Source organism: Megascapheus bottae, chromosome X (genome assembly GCF_031878675.1).
Source record: "Megascapheus bottae isolate mThoBot1 chromosome X, mThoBot2.hap1, whole genome shotgun sequence".
Lineage (NCBI taxonomy): Eukaryota > Metazoa > Chordata > Mammalia > Rodentia > Geomyidae > Megascapheus > Megascapheus bottae.
The window spans coordinates 45883306-45896045 of NC_143547.1; the positions used below are offsets into that span (position 1 = coordinate 45883306).

General features: G+C 37.2%; 1 long non-coding RNA gene across 1 annotated transcript in view; it reads right to left on the reverse strand.

Annotated features, from left to right (window-relative positions):
* LOC150040986 (uncharacterized) overlaps positions 1 to 12740 on the reverse strand; it is a 54019-nt gene that overhangs the window by 9760 nt on the left and 31519 nt on the right. Inside the window, exons 2-3 of the long non-coding RNA XR_016533755.1 lie at positions 11201 to 11385; positions 2734 to 2787 (exon numbers count right to left, since the gene is read on the reverse strand). This is a non-coding gene — a long non-coding RNA (uncharacterized LOC150040986). The remainder of the gene's footprint in view (positions 1 to 2733; positions 2788 to 11200; positions 11386 to 12740) is intronic.

Genomic DNA, 12740 nt, shown 5'->3' on the forward strand with positions numbered 1-12740 from the left:
GATGTATTTACCTGTCCAAGAAGCTCAACAAACTTTAACAGGGAGAAACTGATATTCATACTGAAGCACAAAATAACCAAACTATTGGGGGGGGTACTGAATCTTGAAAGAGAAAGGTGACTTGTCGATTACAAGATTTCAGTAAGATTAATATTCAGTTTTCCATCAGAAATGATGGAAATCAAATAACAGTGAGAAGATATATTTAAAGTGCTGAGAAAAGTGTCAGTGAAGCATATATACTGCAAAACTATCTCTTTAAATTGATGGTTAACTAAAAACCTTCCAGATAAAAACAATCTGAGAGTTTCTTGCAGACTGTTCTACTTGAAATGATGCATGGAGTCTTTCTTTTTTTCAATGTCTTTGAACTTTCTCAAAGCTAGTTCTCTACCACTTGATCCATACCACCACTTCTTGCTTTTCCTGTGCATCTAATACCAAGGAATCGAGTCCAGGGTTTCATCCATGCTAGGCAAGCACTCTACCATTAGAGTGGGCCCTGATACATGAGGCTTTTAGGTTGAAATGAAAGGGCCCTAGGGAGTAACTTGAAGCTGTGGGAAAGAAATGATAATCAGTAAGGAAACTAGAAAGAATAACATAAAACCCAGCATTATTTTCACTTCTAAATGTTGTCCCCCCCCCCCCGGTTTTAAAATCTTTAATAAGATGAAGGGTGTCATTATGGTATTTGCATAGTTGTATACAATGTACTTTGAACAATTTTACCACTTTCTTAATTCCCTTAAAAATTCCTCTCCCTTTTAAAAACAATGCTTGGTGGGTTTCATTATGTTATCTTCATATATATATATATATATATATATATATATATAGAGAGAGAGAGAGAGAGAGAGAGAGAGAGAGAGAATACTTTAGTCTCAACTCCTTCCCTTTTTCACTTCCTCTCCAAGTAACAACATCAGGCTATTTGCTTTTACTTTAATGTCTCTTTATCACAACCACCATCACCACCATCATTTTAGGTCTAGATTCCACAAGTGAATGAAAACACTCACTTGGCTCTCTTTGGCAGTCTTGGGATTCGAACTCAGGGCCTGGGCACTGTCCTTGACCTTTCCCAATCAAGGCTAGAACTCTACAACTTGAGACACAACACCACTTCCAACTCTGTGTATATGGTACCAAGGAATCAAACCCAGGGCTTCATACATGCTAGGCAATTACTCTACCACTTGACCACATTTCTGGCCCCATAGTTGGCCTTTTGAGCTTGGCTTCTCTTGCTCAACCCAATACTCTGCAACTTCCATTCATTTTTTTTTCCTGAAAATGACATGATTTCAGTTTTTTATATCTGAGTAATATTCCATGGTATATGCATATATATATATATATCATATTTTCTTCATTCATTGGCTGTTGGGTATCAAGAGATCCCACAGCTTAGCTTTTGTGAATGAAACTTCAAAAGACATAGGTATGCAGGCATTTCTATTCCATGTACTGGTTTTACATTCTTGTTGGTGCCCTGTTCTGCTCCTGCTAGTGTTTCACCATATTGATAATGGTACCCTATGCTGCCACCATCCAGGCTGCAGGTATAGTTCCAAATAGCTGCAGGGTCCCTCGTTTGCCTCAACTACTACAGTGACTGTCTCATACCCAAATCTTGCGACAGGCTGTTGAAAGACACCCTGAATCATGAACCTTTTTCATTTTAGGCTCCTAGAGTATCTCAGTTCCTCCAAATAGTCCCTTTTTTCAGATGATATCTTGCTATTGCAAGCTAGCAATGCTAGCTGATGCTAGCTTTCTACATCAGAGTTCTCATTGTCTCACAAATACCTGCACGAGGTTTAAGGCTTGTGGAATGTATGGATTTTCCTTGCATTAAGACTTAGCCATCTGTCACCACAGGATCTTCTACTTTACCTTGTAACAAAGCCTTCAATTTTCCCGGCTCTCTCCTGGAAAGCTGGGAATGAGTTATTGAAGTAAAGTTGGAAACAATGCACACTAAATCATTAGAAATTGATAATGCTAATTCTTATTCCCATGCTAAGCACTAATAACAGATCTAAAAATAACAGGGGAAGGGCTGGGAATGTGACTTAGTGGAAGAGTGCTTGCCTAGCATGCATGAAGCCCTAGGATGGATTCCTCAGAATCACATACACAGAAAAAGCTGGAAGTGGCTCTATGGCTCAAGTGGTAGAGTGCTAGTCTTGAGCAAAAGATGTTCAAGGAGTGTGCCCAGGCCCTGAATTCAAGCCCCAGGACTGTAAATAAATAAATAAATAAATAAATAAATAAATAAATGGGAAGGCAGAGAAATATGGCAGAACTGGACCCTCTGGAAATCATCCCCACTTAGAAATATTGATTTCGCGTCGGGCATGCTGGCTCATGCCTGTAATCCTGGCTACTCAAGAGGCTGAGGTCTGGGGATCATGGTTCAAAGCTAGCCCCGGCACTAAAGACTAATTAAACCACTACAAACCCGGAAGTGGCACTGTGGCTCAAGTGGTAGGGCAGCCATCTTGAGCTGAAGAGCTCAAGGACAGCGCCCAGGCCCAGAGTTCAAGCCTCACGATGGACTGACCACCACCACCACCACTACTAAACAACAACAAAGCACTGATTTCGTTCACACATGAATATACCTACACTTGAACCAAGAAAATCAGACTAGAGTTCACAGTACTTGGTTTTAGCACCCTAAGAAAAGACAGGTTGAAGAGAGAAGGAAGAAGAGCTTTACATTACCTGTCATCTCTCCTCCAACTCCAGGAATACAATATGGAGCGATATACCATTCTTCTGGAGGAAAAAGAGGGAAGTAAACATAGAACTTTGAATTAGAACTCTATATCACAATTACCAATGTAAAATCTAGTATTGGACAAACACTCATGGCCTTGAACTTTAGACTTGTATCCATATACTGAGTCCCTAGGTTCATCATGATATACACTTGCATTTGAAGCCAGAATAAGATAGAATTTCAAGTCCTCTCCTATATCACCTCTAGCTTTGTACAATGGTTTTATATTCCCACTTAGTACTATACAGGTGTTCATAGCTAAATTGCTGCAAACTAGTGCAGTATCTGTTGTAGTGATTCCTAATCAGGGTACCTGCTAGCATTGTAATAGTTGTAGTAGGAATGGGCTAAGGATGGTGAAGGATGTCTCCAGAAAAACAGGGTGCAAAGGTTAAATGAATAACTTCCATCAACACAAAATGACTGCAATAAGTTGAGAAGGATAAAGAGCAATCAATGAAATATATATATAATTAAACAGACACAACAAGCTGTCAATGCCTAACTTTAAAGACACAGCAATTTATGAGCTGATATCAAAAAAATTCAAAAGGACTAAGAAAATATAGATAAAACACAGGGTTCAATACAGATAAAGACTAAGGAAAAAAAAATATATATATATAATCAGTTAAGAAATCTAACATGGAGAATCTTTCCATGATCTGTCACTAGACAGAATGAGTGACATTGTCCAAAAGAAATGTACTCATGGGCTGGGAGTATGGCCTAGTGGTAGAGTACTTACTAACCATATGTGAAGCCCCAAGTTTGATTCCTCGGTATTACATACACAGAAAAAAGCAAAAAGTAGTGCTCTGGATCAAGTGGCAGAGTGCTAGCCTTGTGCAAAAGTGCTCAAGGAAGTGCCCAGCCCCTGAGTTCAAGCTCCAGGACCGGCAAAACAAAAACAAAAGAAATAGCAAAAAATCAATACAAAAAAAGAAAGACATGTATTCATTACCTGACTTAGATAACTGTAACCATTAGACAACTGTAACCCTTCTGACTTAGATAACTGTAATCCTTCTGCATGCTGCCTTTTAATAACAATAAAAACAGTAATTGAAAAAACCCATTACAAAAAAAGTATTGGAAATTTAAACACAACTACATAGACATAAAAATTTATGACTCTATAGACATGTTTTATTACATAGATTAATATGTATCTAGGACATACAAACCCTCAGCCTAATCTTAATTATGTTCTGAAATCTAAATGTCAGTGATTGTACATAGAGATTCCCTCTTGAATATTGGTTTGTTAAACACAACATTTGAGATATGATGTAAAAATCAATGTTAATAAATTCTTTAATAAAAAACTATACATTACCCTGACAATAAAAAAATTAAAGAAAGAAACAAGAACTTTGTACATTGGTAAAAAATGCCAGTTCTTCAAAAAGTAAAGAAAACATTTATATACGATGTAACAGAGGCTCCTACTATCTGAAGAGAATTAGTACATTTTACAATAATACTCAAAGACTTCAATGCTCAACTTTCTATAATGGATAGAATAATTAAACTAAAGATCAATAAATAACTACGAGATTTGAAAACCAAACTGATCCAATGAAAAACATAGAACACTTCCAAAAAAGAAGAGGTTAAGATCAAATGGCTTCACAGATGAAATATTCAAAGAAGATTAACATGAGTAGTTTTTAAATTTCAGGAAAAAATAGATGAGAAACCTCCTATTGTATTCTAACATGCCAGCATACTCTGCTGTCAAACCATGACAATATCACAACACACACACACATACACACACACACACAATCAATATCCCCTATGCATATAGATTAAATATCATCAGCAAGACTACAAAAACCAATATCGTAACAGAAGTATACCTCATCAATGAGCAATCTAAAAAAGAAATTACACAATAATTCCATTTAAAATGGCATCTAAATATATAAAATACTTTGGAGTAAATTTAACCAGGGAAGTAAAAGAATTTTATACCAAATATTATAAAACAGTGGATTAAACAAAATACATGCAAAGGTTTCCAGTTAGGCTGTATGCCCCATGAAATCAATGAATATTTATTAAAAACTATTATTTGCAGAATGCTGGGTCTCTCCTTATAGGCTCATTTTTTGATAAATATATATCTTCAAGTGTCTTTGAAACTAATATACCCAGATCTCCTTTGTTGGATCTGATTTAAAGCTTTAGCATGTTAATAAACAACTGAATGACTTCTACCACAACCATTTGTCAAACAATAAAAATGGACTTTAAAATTTTAATGCAGCAACTTCCTAAAACTACACATTTTCTGAAATTAGTATACTTAACAAGTTTAGGGACAACCTTAATTGGTAATTGTTGTAATGACACCAATAGCAAGAAAGAACTATATTCACTGGCTGGTAAGTTAAACTTCTAGGGGGAAGCAAAGGAGAAAGCACAAAGAAGGAAAAAATGAGGGGATAGCAGTTGCCAACAACCAGTAATGATACAGGGAATGTGATAAAAGATCCTTAAATAAATAGACATCCTCATACAGCTAATCCTTCATTGTTTCTCTTTCTATTGTATGCCTGCATGTTCCTGTTTTAAAACTATTTGAACTGGTTTGTACCATTTACTTTGTGTGCAGTTCATAGCTTTGATCTCAAATGTGACAAAATTTTGAAAGAAATGTAAACAGTTTTCATTATTCTTTGCTTTTCTTTTTTTGGTGCCTGTCCTGTAACATATGAACTCAGGACCTGGGTCCCTGAGCTTTTACTTACTCAAGGCTAGTGCTCTACCACTTGATCCACAGCTCCACTTCTAGCTTTTTGGCAATTAATAAGGTTAAGTTTCACAGACTTTCTTACCCAGGTTGGCATCACACTGAGATCCTCAGACCTCAGCTTCCTGAGTCTCTAGAATTAGAGACTTGAATCAGTTTATTTCATATTTTTAGCCAAAATTTTTTGATTTTTTACTGTAATTAATAAAAGGGTTACATGATATTTGCCAGATAGAAGGTGCATTAATTCACATACATTTATACCCTTTCACATGTCTTGGTCCCCATTACCCTCCCCCCACCCCCCCCATCTTGTTTTCCCCCTTTCCCTATCCAATTTCAAATAACCAAATACAAATACATCCGATATATCAGATAACAAAGTGAGATACTGTAACAACATGAGATAACCAAGGGACAACAAAAGAGCTGAGAGATAACATAGTACCTTAAGGACAACAATCATTCATTATATGGCTTTTGTTTCTATATCCTAGAGATCCTTTCAATTAGCGTCATACTATATGGCCTTATGTATCAAGGTTTTGCTCTCTTGTAAATCTCTGTAGGAGAGCCCAAGGTTTCTACCGATTATGACAAATGAGGGAAACCATTGAGCCTAAGTTCCTTTGAGTCTGGTTTACTTCACTTAATTTGATTTTTTCTAAGTCTTTCCATTTCCTAAAAACCCAGTAGTTATTTTTTTATCAATTTTCCATATATGTTCCATTAATTCTAAGCCTAGATAAAATTATCTAGGCAGCTTGATGTAGTGAAAAAAAATTAAACAAAATGCATGCAAAGGTTGCTTTCTATGTTTCAGAATGGAACTGAATTTTATGGATTTTTCATGGGTTAGCTATGTGTCTCCACAAACCTCCTTTTCTCCTTGAGCCTACCTTGTTAGTTTATTATATGAGGATAAATAATGAAATGTTATTATTATAAGTGTCCAATATGATGCTATATTTATTTATCTATTTTTTTGTTGTTGGGCCTGGGCACTGTTCCTGAGCTCTTCGGCTCAAGGCTACTGTTCTACCCCTTGAGCAACAGCACCACTTCCAGTTTTCTAGTGGTTGATTGGAAACAAGAGTCTCACAGACCTTTTAGTGCCTGGGCTGGTTTTGAACCTCAGTCCTCAGATCTCAGCCTCCTGAGTAGCTAGGGTTACAGGTGTGAGCCACCACGCCTGGCAAGATGTTATATTTTAAAAATACTTTACAAATGTAAAGGAATATGTTTCAATTATCACAATGAAGCCATTCATGTGTTTATTATAACTCACAACATAAAAATTGTTCTTTCCTTTTGAAGCATAAATGACATCCTAATCCTATGAAATTGAAATTTTATTAAAATTAAGGATGAGCTATAAAATGTTCATATTGGAATATACCTTGGAAAAAATCCAGCACATCCTACATTATTGATGAGACGAAATGAAAGGGTCTCTAGGATATGAAACAAGAGCTTTATCATAAGTGATTGTTGATATTAATGTACTGTTATTTCTCTTCTTTGTTGCCCTTTGCTTAATCTCATATTGTTACTGTATCTGACTTTGTTACCTGGTATAATGTATATACATGTTTATTTGTTTATTTGAAATAGGAAAGAGAAGGGGGGAAAACAAGATTTTTGGGAGGGGTGGGGAAGGGAAATGGGGACAAAAATATGAGAAGGAGTGGTATCAATGTGTATGAAGTAATGCACTTTCTGTCTGGTGAATACAACTGTAACCCTTCTATTAATTACAATAAAAATAAATAAATAAATGAATAAAGGTTTTGCCTATAATTTTGGCATACTGAATACATTCTGAAATATGTAATTAATAATACAGTCCAAAGTTTATAAATATTATGATAAAATTAAAATCTCAAAGGTATAACTTAGCAGAAATACAAGCCAGGCTCAGGTGGCTCATACATATAATACTAGCTACTCAGGAGACTGAAATCTGCTTCAAAACCAGCCTGGACCGAAAAGTCCATGAGACTCTTCTCTCCAAATGATCACCAAAAAGCCAGAAGTAGAGATGTAGCTAATATAGTAGAGCATTAGCCTTCATCAAAAAAAAAAAAAAAAAAAAAAAGCTCGGTCATTCTTGTTGGGGTAAGGTGGTATCTTGGGGTTGTTTTTATTTGTATTTCCTTTATGACCATAGATGATGAGCATTTTCTCAGATGCTTTTCTGCCATTTTAATCTCTTCTTCTGGTAAGCTTCTCTTTAGTTTCCTTGCCCATTTAGTGAATGGTTTGTTGTGTTTGGGGTGGGGGGGGGATTAGTTTCTTGAGTTCCCTGTAGATACTGGATATTAAGCATTTGTCTGATGTATTATTGGTAAATATCTTTTCCCAGTTGGTTGGCTGTCTCTCTACTTTTGTGGCTATGCTTTTATCTGTACAGAAACTTTTTATTTTTAGGTAGTCCCATTTATCGAGTCTCTGTTCAATCTGCTGTGACCCTGGGACTCTGTTCAGGAATCTTTTGCCTGTGCCTATGAGTTCCAGTGTCTCTCCTACTTTATCATGTAGCAGTTTCACAGTTTCCGGTCTGACATTGAGGTCTTTGATCCACTTTGAGTTAATGGTTTTGCATGGTGAAAGGCTAGGGTCAATTTTTATTTTTCTACATGTGGCTGCCCAGTTTTGCCAGCACCAATAATTGAATAGATTGTGCTGGCGGGGTTGTGGAGAAAAAGGAACCCTACTGCACTGCTGGTTGGATTGTAAACTAGTTCAGCCACTCTGGAGAGCAGTGTGGAGGTTCATTAAAGAATTGAAAATTGGCCTTCCCTAAGATCCCGCCATACCCTTCTGGGCATCTATCCTGAGAACACCATAACCCAAGATATGATAAGGACACCTGCTCAGCTATGTTCATCTCTGCACTATTCACAATAGCCAGGTGATGGAAACAATCCAGATGCCCTACTGCAGATGAATGGATACAAAAAAGGTGATATATATATATATATATATATATATACACACACACACACACACAATGAAATTCTACATAGCCAACAGACAAGATAAAATAATGGCATTTGCAGGTAAGTGGATGAATCTAGAGTGAATCATGTTGAGTGAGACAAGTCAAGACCAAAGGAACAAAAGGCGCATGGTATCCTTAATATGTGGCTATTAGATCCAAACAGTACAAGAGCGAGGACTCAATATTTGCATACCCAATGCTATGGGATGGTACTGGAAGTATAAACACAACTACATAGACATAAAAACTTAGGACTCTAGGGCCGGGAGTTTGAACTAGTGCTAGAGTGCTTCCCTAGCATGCACGAAGACCCAGGTTCGATTCCTCAGTCCCACATACATAGAAAAAAGCCAGAAGTGGCGCTGTGCCTCAAGTGGTAGAGCTCTGGCCTTGAGAAAGCCCAAGGACAGTTCTCATGCCCTGAGCTGAAGCCCAAGACTGGCAAAAAAAAAAACTTATGACTCTATAGACATTGTTTTATTACATAGATTAATATGTATCTATGATATACAAACCCTTAGTCTAATTTTGATTATGTTCTAAAAACTAAGTGTCCGTGATTGTATATAGAGATTCCCTTCTTGAATACTTGTTTGTTCAACACATCATTTGAAACATGATGTAAAAATCAATGTTAATAAATTCTTAAAAAAAAAATAAAAGCTCGGCTTGGAGTTTGGCCTAGTGTTAGAGTGTTTGCTTAGCAAGCACGAAGACCCAGATTCGATTCCTTGGTACCACATACGTAGAAAAAAGCCTGAAGTGGAGCTGAGGCTCAAGTGGTAGAGATCTAGCTTTGAGAAAGTCCAAGGACAATGCTCAGGCCCTGAGCTCAAGCCCAAGACTGGCAAATACAAAGAAAAAAAAAAGAAAAAAAAGCTCAGGGACAATGCCAAGTCCTTGAATTCACGCCCTAAAAAAAAGAAAATCCCAAACTTTCTTTGACAGCACCTACACAGTTTTAAATTATGAAATCAAAAGAAGCACAAATTGTTTAGAATAACTAAACGTTGGAAAGTAGGCAACCTGAGTTTAGAATCAGTGAGAGTGAACTTTATGTTGTTGCTTGATTACAAAGATTCCAAAGTGGAATCTTCATTTCTATATTTACAAAAGACATGCATGTTTCTAAAAATTTGATTCCCATTTATGTATTATGAAAAAATGCAAAAAGAAAAAGGAAATAAATAAGAACCAGCATTAAGAGCCACGTGCCGGTGGTACACACCTATAACCCTAGCTATCTAGGAAGCTGACATTTGAGGATCTCCATTTTAAGTCAGCCCATGCAGACAAATCTGAGAACTATTTTCTCCAATTAGCTGTCAAAAATCCAGACGTACCGCTGGGGTGTAGTGGCAAAGCACTTGCCTAGCAAGTGCAATGCCCTGGCTTCGATCCCTAGTACCAAAACAGAAAAGATTTTTTTTAAAAAAAGCCAGAAGTGGAACTGTGGCTCAAGTTGTAGAATGCCAGTTTTGAGCCAAATAAAAAATCTGAGCCCTGTGTGTGTGTGATAGTAATAGGATTGGGATTTAGGGCCTCCTATCCTTGCTAGACTTTTGCACTTGAGCCACACCTCCACTTCCAGACAGATGTTTGCTTTATTTCTCTAGTCCTATTATTTCAAATGGGATATACTGTGGTTGACAGTGCATTTTCTTAATATACCATGGGGTAATTTTTGTTTGGAAAATATAAATGAAGTAAAAGGCCAGTTCTCTAACAGCAAATCAAGAAATAGGACAGTCCTATTTTTTTTCTTGGAAAGTGTAGTACTTTCTTATCATAGATACAGACTTACAAAACAAGCATTAACTTAATAGCCACGTGGCCTTATTCAAGCAAATAAGCTGTTCAAGATGGTTTTCTATGAATAAAATGGAAATAATACCGATATCAGAATATTGCTATGACGGTTAAATGAGATAACACATATGAAGATCTTGGTTGAGCAATAAAGCTGAAGAAACGTAGTTCGTTTATTCTCACCCTCTCAAATGATAATTTCCTGATGGCTTCAATTGTCTACAATTAACTAACAAAAAGCCAGAAATGGAGTGGTAGCTCAACTGGTAGAGCACCACATTTAATAAAAAAAAGCTCAGGGACAACACAGAGGCTCCAGGACCAGCGAACACACACACACACACACACACACACACACACACACACACACGTGCGCGCGTGGTGTACATGCTTCAAATGTAATATGGCTCTTCTGATTTTTACTGCTGCTTTTAATAGTTCAACTTTTTTTTTGCAATTTCAAAAGCTTAACGTGTGTGTGTGTGTGTGTGTGTGTGTGTGTGTGTGTGTGTGTGTGTTGTTACTGGGGCTTGAACTCAGGGCCAGAATGCTATCCCTGAGCTTTTTATTCATTGCTGCAGCTCCACCACTTCAGCCACATGCCTACTTTTCATGTTTTGGTAGTACACTGAAGAGTCTCTTGGACTTTTCTACCTAGGTAGGCTTCAAACTCTAATCCTCAGATCTCCATCTCTTGAGTAGCTATGATTACAGGCATGAGCCACCATGCGCACCTGTTAATTTTCTTAAAAAATAAAAGTTTTTCATATTATACAGATCAACTTTCACTAGTCTTTCATTTGTAATACACACAGTCACAGACACCAATACCAACCTTCAAAGTATCTACGTCTTAGCATCTCAGGTATTTCCAATGTCTGGCACACATCCTCAGCAAGCTCAATTCTTTGGATGACTGCAGTCCACATCTGTAGTTCTTACTAGTATGTTGCTTATCCATCCCGACATTGCTGTTATCCACCATTGCTGATGCAGAAATGTCAAAGAAGTGTCCATAATCTAGAAGAAATCAGATTCCAATATAGTCCCATGAGCAGAAAAGAAACTTATGGCAGGAACTTGATAATTCCTTCCTTCCTTCCTTCCTTCCTTCCTTCCTTCCTTCCTTCCTTCCTTCCTTCCTTCCTTTCTTTCTTTCTTTCTTTCTTTCTTTCTTTCTTTCTTTCTTTCTTTCTTTCTTTCTTTCTTTTTTCTGCCAGTCCTGGGGCTTGAACTCAGGGTCTGAGCACTGTCCTTGGGATTTCTCAAGGCTAACCCTCTGCCACTTGACTCACAGCGCCATTTCCAGCTGTTGATCTGTGTATGTGGTACTGAGGAATCGAACCTGGGTCTTCATGCATGCTAGGTGAGCACTCTGCCACTAGTCTACACTTCCGGCCCCCTGATTAATCATTTCTAATACACATTTTGTCCACTTTGGGTTCACTTCCTTAGAAAGGGCTAAAACAAAGAGAGCATTTTTTTCAACCTTTGGGCCAATTGTGCCAATATAAGTTACAGCATTCTTTCTTGTACATACCAATCAGGAAAATATTCCACAGATCTAATGAGATTGATAAGAGTCAGTATAAAAGAAAAATGGTTAAATTACATTTAAACTTATAAATTACAATCAAAACCATTTAAAGAGACAAAATACAAAGCACTTTATTTCAAAACTATTCCAGAATTCCTTAAGGAGCATAATAGTTTTATACAGATCTTACACTCAATTTTCAGTTTAGCCATAACTATTTTCTCACATAAAACTAAATATCATAAACCTCAAGAGATCACATTTATAATAAACACTAATTCCAAAGTACTTGAAACATCAGATTTCCACTGAGGCAATTTTTCCTTCCTTCCTTCCTTCCTTCCTTCCTTCCTTCCTTCCTTCCTTCCTTCCTTCCTTTCTTCTTTCCTCCCTCCCTCCCTCCCTCCCTCCCTGCCTGCCTGCCTGCCTTCCTCCTTCCCTCCCTCCTTGCCTCCCTGCTTCCCTGCCTCCCTCCCTCCCTCCCTTCCTTTTTCAATATCACAGTTTGAATAAGGACCTCTAATTTTCTTGGCTTTAAAAGTATTTTTGATTGTTGATATACAGAGGGGTTACTGTTACATTAATAAAATGATTAGTGAGTACAATGCTTTCTGAACCATGTCTCCCCTTCTGTCACTCTCTCCTGTTTTTTTTCCTCCTGTCCCCACCCACAAGATATCCAGATTATTTTCCACATAGTGTCTATTGAGTATCACTCTTGTATGGTTCATTTTCGTTCCACCTTTTCTGTGGCCCCTTTCCCTCCCAAACACAAACATGCATAGGAATGATGGATGAAGACTTAGTAGCTATGTGCAGATAATCATAAAAATAATAT